General features: G+C 37.8%; 1 long non-coding RNA gene across 1 annotated transcript; it reads right to left on the bottom strand.

Annotated features, from left to right (window-relative positions):
* Nucleotides 1–3,623: 3,623 nt before the first annotated feature.
* On the bottom strand, nucleotides 3,624–7,155 carry LOC122154778. The gene is made up of 3 exons (XR_006166866.1): nucleotides 7,046–7,155; nucleotides 5,114–5,290; nucleotides 3,624–4,263 (listed from the first exon to the last, which is right to left on the bottom strand). It is a non-coding gene; the product is annotated as an uncharacterized LOC122154778 (long non-coding RNA).
* Between the last annotated feature and the right edge of the window lie 760 nt (nucleotides 7,156–7,915).

The raw sequence follows: 7,915 nt of genomic DNA, 5'->3' as shown, positions 1-7,915 counted from the left end.
TTTTCACATTGATCAGATGTAGATAATTGATGGAGTTCTTGTGTATTTTACAGCTGTCCTTACAAATGGTGTTTGAAGAAATGGAAAAGCTTGAAGGCTATGCAGTTTTTAAAAATGTCTTTCCACTATCTACAAACAGAGCAAACCACTGCTGTCAGAAAGGTGGCCCGTGTGTGTGGGGCAGGAGTGTCCACATGACACACAAGCCTGCAAAGTGAACTTGATGATTTGGTGGACAATGTTAAGACTCATACCTGTATGTAAACATTTTCCATTACCTGTTTTTGTTCTTTCGCCTCTAGTTTAAAGCATTGCTATATACTGTAAATAATGTAACAGTAAATTTACAAAGCATGGTATACTTACGTATGCTGATAGAATGTTGCACTACAAGCAGTTTAATATTTTATTTTTTTATCATATAAACAAATTTAACGGAGGTAGGCTTTGTCATGTTTGTTTGCTGCACAATAGTTTATGACCTGAATTATAAAACCACTGGCACTGTCAGTGAAGGGTGGTTGGTTTATTTTTTTCCTACTTAGTTTGCCACATTCTAACAAGCTGTTGACATGACTGATTCTCAACATATGGTTAGGACCCATACTTACGTTTATTAATATGTCAAGCTGAAAAGGTAATTTTTATTGATGTTCACATATCCTGTTTTATCACAGTTCTTAAATAGCTTTTGAAGTTCTTTTATTAAACTTTATTAAGTCTGTCAAATGGCTGTTGACTTTTTTTTTTTTCCCCTTGGTCCTGATGTTTTGTGTAGCACTGGCATCATGAAGGTAGATTGTATATGTGAACAGAACTGTGCATTTTTGCGTATGTTGTAATTCTAGGGCAGGGGCACGGGCTTATGGAGAATTACCACAGTAGGAGCTCTCCTAACCTCCTACCACACCGAGCAATCAGCTGTGGAAATATTATCTCTGTTGAAGCCTACATAGTGAGGTACAAACTGAACCCAAAGGGTGATTCTAAAGTATCCTGAATGTATGAAATTTAAAATACTCATTTCTTTCTCTTAAAACTTTCATGAAGTACAATTAAGAACTTGAATTTTAAAATTAGACTTTAAAATTAGGAACTTAATAGGCTGTCTTGCTGGAGCTCTACCCTTGAATTTCATGGAAGTGCCCTATGTGTAATGCTGGCCACAGTGCTCCCAGGAGACTGATGTCATGGAAGGGAAAAAACAAGTGTACTACTTCAGTAGTTTGTTCTTCCTGTGAAACTCATCAAGGGAAGTTTTGGCCTTGGTACTGAGTTTTTTTTTTTTCCTGTGTTAAAACACACAATTCAGACTTTCTTTCCTGACCTCTTTTTTTATTGTGGGGAGGAGGCATGGGGCAAGAGATTAGGAAACCTGTTCTCATTCCTCAGCTGGAGACAGAAGAGGAGAAGACTTGCAGAGGGTCCAAGAGGGAGGACAGAACCGCAAGTATTGTGTATCATTTTTAGTGTGACATGACAACTGATCAGGTAAGAGACCCGTGGCTTTTCCTTTGTCAGGTAAGGAGCTGCAGCACTAAGCTCGTGTTTCTGGAAGTAGCTGAATTCAACCAGTTCAGGGGGGGCAATTTCATGTGCACTGATAGAAATCAGTAGTGACATTTTTACTTAGTTACTTGTATAACTAGAAATGGGATGTGTCCTTGAAAGTGCAAAATAATTAATTTGATCAGAATTCAGTATTGAAATTCCAAGGTTAAACATGCTTTATTATTTTCTGTATATGAGTCTTTTCTATTTAGGTGTTTCTTGTCAAATGAATGTTTAAAAACTAAACCAGAAAACTTAACTGATACTGTAATTTAGAGGGCAATTAAAGCACAAGAGTGAAGCAAGAATGCTACACAGAGGTATGCCACCTTTCATGGAGTTAGAATTGTGTTTAAAACTATTCCCTTTGTCCTGACATTTTTGGCTCAAATGGATGCTTACCTGAAAACTATATGCCTTAGATCATCTCTGAATTGAAAGGAATTAAGTTTGCTTTATACTTGAAAAGCCTAGGTTTAGTTCTAGAAAGGCTGTTGGGTCCAAAGACCTTTATGTTATGAGTCTCTCAAGTATCCTGTTATATTTAGGGTTGGATTTGTTACATAACTGATAACAATTACGCCCAAGGAGTATTCACTTGTATGGTAAGAGCGTAAGTATTTTTGAAGCAGCTTAACTGTGCATTTACAATAATGTCAAAGAACTCCAAAGAAACTTACCTGTCTTAATCCTTACTCAACTTGCTTTGGCTTCTAGTACTCAGAACATTACCAAAAGCAAGTACTCTGCAGTAGATGGTGGATGTAGTTGTTCTCCACCAGTCCAAAGGGCATATTATTAACTGGGATGTGTTGTGTTTCTGCCAGGGTTGGGGAGGCTTTTGGTTCTGAAACCCCAGATTGTGGAATGCTGTGAAAAGATGAGGTAGTGGGTAGGCTGTCCCTGCCCTTACCACAGTCATTAGACTGTGTTTCTTGGTACACAGACAAAAGTGAAAGCTGAGGATGTACTTACCAGCTGGGACATAGCACAAGTAAAGCTAAAGGTGTCCCCTGTCACTTAAAATGGTTGAAATGGTGTTGGCTGTTGGATCAAAACTTCTTTCCATAAGTATAGTGACAGTTGAAAGGAGCTGGGGGACTGTTACTTAACTCGGTTGCTTTTAAATAAAAATTTTAGGGGATTGATAGGGATTCATGTACTTCTTCCTGTCCTTTTCCCTTTATGTACAAGACTGGCCTCTTTTGTATACTCTGTTCTTATGTTCATTTTGGTCAACTGTCTGTGGTTAAGAAGCTGTAAGCACAGTTTTATTCTTTCTGTAACCATATTAAGCTATCCCCTTCCTACCTGGAACGAAAGAATAGCGTTGCTGTAATGTGTTTGGACATGTTTTTACCTTTTTTTTTTTTTTATTGTATACTCTCTGTATACACATTAACCAGGTTAATGTGCTTGTTTTGTAGAATCACAACCTTTTATGCTGCATATCTTACATTTAAAAACAAAAAACTTTCTAAAATGGCAACTCCTGAGGAGAATATTGTTGGAAGCAATAGCTCTCACCAGTGCAAACTATATTGTTTACTTTCTTCTCTGAGGGTTTTTTATTTCTAAAAATACCATGCCAATAGCAGCCCTGGAGTAGATTTTAAGCTTTAGCATTAGAGTTCACACAGCAAACCAAATCTAGCTCACCTAAACAGTAAATAAGTGATAAATAGGTTAAATTATGTATGTTTTCAGTGTAAAGTTCTTACTTTACCAAAGCAAGATGGCTTAGAGTTTTACATGAAATAATACCAGGTACCTATATCCTAGTGTAAGAAACTATGAACTAGGGTATTGTTTATTGAAATGTATGTTAAGCTCAATGTAAAGGTTAGGCGGCAAAAGACAGAAAACCGCTTATGCAAACAGCTGCCAGACACCTCTTGTGTGAGACAAGATAACCGCAATTGCTTACACAAACCAGATAGATACCGCTTGTGCAAGCAGAAGGGGTACTGATCAAAGACAACCACGGATGTAAAAATGTATAAAAAGGAACTGTTTGAACTGATCAGTGCGGCAGTTGGCGGAGCGCAGACTCCCCTGCCGTCCAGCGCTGTCTTTGCTCATATTCTACTTGCTATAATTAATAAAATTATAATTGGATTATGATCCATTGTGGTCTCAATTTATAACACAATCATCCAAGGGAATCAGTTGCATCAGCAACAAGCACGAGGTGGCTGGCACTTTGTATCTGGCTACGACTGCACTTAAAACAGTATGAAGTATCACAAAAGGTTCCGCATACACAGTAGCTTCTGGGCACATTTTTGCCTGTTCCCAGGCCAAAAACAGCAATATAGAAATCTTCTTCACAACAGCTATCTTTGCCCCAGCCTTGGGTCTACAGATGGGGTACTTGTGGGCAAACTTGCTATGAAAAAATTCACCTTTGATTGGACTCAGCACCGATGAGAAGCTTTCAGATGCTGTAAGCATCTCACCCCGGGAGGTATTAACAGGACATATTTGGAACAGAAGTTAAACACAACTGCTTATAGTAGCAGCTCCTTGACTCCTTGCTGATTCTCTGAATCCTGGAAACATTGTTAAAAGAACATACTTGCCTATTCCTGCAGCAATGACAGGCAACACCAAGTCATACGTATATAGCAAATAAGACAGCATCAAAAAGTCTACATAGCTTCGGTGACTGGGCAGTAGAACAACTGGATGCTCCTGAATGGCGTGTTGCAACTGAAAAAACAAAAACAAACAGCAAGAACAATATTGTTCCAATATTTACAGACTGACTGTTGAAATTTGCAAATACAGAACTTCACAGGGCTTAAGGCAAACAGAAGCTGATTTGTTCAGGGGTGGTTTCTCTGACCACATACTCCATACCTTTTTCAAAATGGAACCATAGGAAATTTGCAGCAGTTGTTTCCAGACTAGCAACTTGTGGTTCACAAGCATCACAGGACTCAAAAGCCAGGGCCACCCCATTACATGATAGTCTAACTCAAATCCCTTTTGATGGGGATGGGAAACCCAATAAAGGCTCTCAGGGCTGACTTTGCTGTCTTCCAGGGAATGTGCTGCACCCGTCAGAACAGCTGCATTCTACAGTGAAACAGGGAGACAACAGCTCCCTAGCAAACTGAGGCAAACTTAAAGCATCTCCTGCCTCAGAGGTGCACAATGTTTCACCACTCTTAGCTGTATGAATGTTTTGCAGAACAACCAACCCAGTCAGTCACATAACATTAGGTTTTCACCTCCAATTCAGCTAAATGCATTATTAAATGTATAGTGTCAGATAGAAAAACTCTCAGTGGCTGATCTAACAGAATTGCTGACACACGGTATTCCTCACCATAGGAAGCATTTGGAAAATGTACAAAGTCCTGCTGACTGTTTGCCTCTAAAATACTTATGTATAATTTTTTCTCCTACACTTATTAAGAAATGCAATAATAAACAGAAGTGCAGTCTTTTTTTTCAAAAGATATTTTTCATATTTGTTACCTGGAGTGAAGATTAGAGTCATTGGCCAAGTGACTGGTATGAAAATATAACTTTTTTTTTCCCCACCAGTACTCACTCTCTGCATTCCTTCTTCATTCACACAAACTCTCTGGAAAAGCTGTTTAAATATTTTGCTCAACGTAAACGCAAAAAATCTGACAGCTCCTAATTGCATACTGTGGCCCATCTCATCCAAGATTTCCATGGCTTCTTCTTGAATAATATCGGGTGATTCTCCCATCTCTCTTGCTAACTATAGAGAAACAAAACAAAATAGCAGTCAGATGGTTTTCCCTTCTCTTCACCCATGCACACCATTCTATGTGCCATAACAATTAAGGCAGAGCTATTGCAATAGTCAGCAAGATTTTACTTTATGTGATAGGTATGTATCTAATCATAGAGAATCTCTTCAGTTTCAGACAACAAGAGAAAGACAAGCTAGAGCTGTTCAAAATCAAGAATGAGCTTAGGTGCCAATGGCAGGGGAGAGAGTGTGCAACAATCCGCACACACCCCCCCCCCCCCGCCCGAAAACACTATCTGAATGTTTTCCCTTGTAACATCTTCAGAGGAGATTTAAGTTCAAATAACATTTCCTGTATCATTGATCTGAAGAAGGCCGTCTGCAATTTTGACTAGTAAAATGAAACTTACGTTTGCAGAGATATTCACAATAAATCTCTGAAGTGCACTTGCATTAGATTTTAAGATTTGGCTGAAGAACCTTAGCCCTATCATGCTTCAATTTCTTTGTAATGTATTACTTTGGCAATGGCTAGCTGAAACGCATGCAAAGCACTGTTTCTACCAACTTTGCATCTCAATGATCTTTTTCCTGTTGCTATGCGCATTCGCTTTAGATGTTTCTTAAAAAACAGATTTAAACAATGGTCATCATTCCTATTTGATCCATTGAAGCTAGAAATACTTAATTGAAAAGTTAACTGTTACAAAATGACTAACATGCCTTGTACTGAACACAGAAGAGGAAAGAGGAGGAATGGCAGAAGAAAAAAAAAAAGCAGCAGTTCAGAAAAAACATCACACCAATTTCTTTCTGTCAAATCCTATGTAAAATACTTATTTTCAGTAAATGTTTTAGTGTTTCTGAAGTTGAAAGATTCATTTTTTTAAATTTCATATTACTTTGCAATTCATGATGGCAACAGCACTACTTGGTAGGACATGGTTTAATTTGTCACATCGTAACAGGTTTTGATATATCATGGGTAACATTGACCATTAAAAAAAAAAAAGAGAAAAATGTTATGGTAGCCACTCACTCAGGACTAATCAAGACATCTTATATAGTTCTACTGACCTGGAATTATTTTTCATGAATACTGAAAATAGTTACTCTGATAACTAACACACACTCTTATTTCAACACAATGTAAAATATGAGCCAGTTTGACTATAAAGTATTTTATTCATTACAAAGTAGTAGCTGCCCTTCATTTTAAAGCAAAAATACGGTTACATCTTAGACAATGTTTCTAACTCAAAGAATTCTCTGTGAAATTTAATGCTCATTTTAGAGAAAGTAGCATTTATAACTGATTCATAAATACATCATTAGCCTATAAAATTCCTACAAGACATCTTCAAAGCACAAAAAGTCTACTAAGAAGGAGAGTGCTTCCATCTTTCACAATCCTGATCTGTAGTGAGGACTATGGAGGAGAGGGAAAAAAAAAAACAGTCAAACACATATGCACATTAAGTAAGTTAGATGGTGAAGTGTCATATATGCAAAATCAAAACATGATTTAATGAATGAGCTATCTAACAGCTTTAGTGGTAACTCCATGGTAAATCAGTATCTGTTTATCTGTTTTTGCTGCCAAAAGAGTATGGCTCTCGACTTACTGATTTATTGGACCATCTTTCTAAACTTCAGCTATCATGTTTGACAAGGTCAGCAATAATCTTTTTTTCCCTGCTGTCACACAAAGCTTGGCTGTGTTCAAAGTACCTCATCTTACAGCTCAATGTCCAGACTCACCTGCTTGATAACATATTGAACTTGCTCTGACTGGAGAACAGCATTTTTAATAGCATTTGGCTTGCAAGGTGAAAGTCCCTTGTAGATCACAGGAGTGTAACATTTCATTGTATCTCAAGTTGCTGGACAATCGCCTTTCCTCCAAGATATCTTCAAACTCATCTCTTTTCTTTGACATGAGCTCCTTCTGCTGGGAACACACAAATAAAGAATGAGACACTGTCTCGAGCCATTCAGTGGTCTGCTTGGCTACAGTACCAAAATAACGGCATGCAATAGTTTTGCAATGTTTGGGGTTTTTTTTAGCTTTCTATAGTGTCTGCATTCCACACCCTGAATGCATGAACAAAATATTACCTGTGTAGAACAATGCTACAGAAAGAAACTAAAAAGAAAAGGAAAAAAAAAAAAAAACAAAACAAAACAACAAAAAACCCCAACCCTTTTGAAATCACAAAGATCCCCAAATCACCCTATGCCACGTTACTTAATTCTGCCCAAGAGGAAGAAGTTGAGAGAACACCTGGGCTTTGAAAGCTAAAGTGCCTTGCCTCAAGCCTCTCTATGATTAATAGGTATTAACTAAACCACCTTTGATTCCAACTCTCATAGCTGCATGAAGACAACGCCATAATGACATTATAAAAACACAATCATCAACACAAAAAAATAATCCCTGTTACTTCCAGTTGCATCCGGCACTGTAGTGATTTGTGCTGGCTTTCACCAGGCTTGGACATAAGGTACATAAACCACAGTCAGACAGGAACAAAAAACAAAAACAAAACAATTATCAGCCATGTGAAGATAAAAATGTTATATGCTGCACACGTAGGTAAAAAGAGAGCACAGCCTCTGAGTAACCAACAC

The sequence above is a fragment of the Tyto alba genome, unplaced genomic scaffold (genome assembly GCF_018691265.1).
Source record: "Tyto alba isolate M040663 unplaced genomic scaffold, T.alba_DEE_v4.0 Super-Scaffold_47, whole genome shotgun sequence".
NCBI lineage: Eukaryota > Metazoa > Chordata > Aves > Strigiformes > Tytonidae > Tyto > Tyto alba.
The sequence above is the reverse complement of the archived record's forward strand: the minus strand, read 5'-3'. Positions and strand labels throughout refer to the sequence as shown.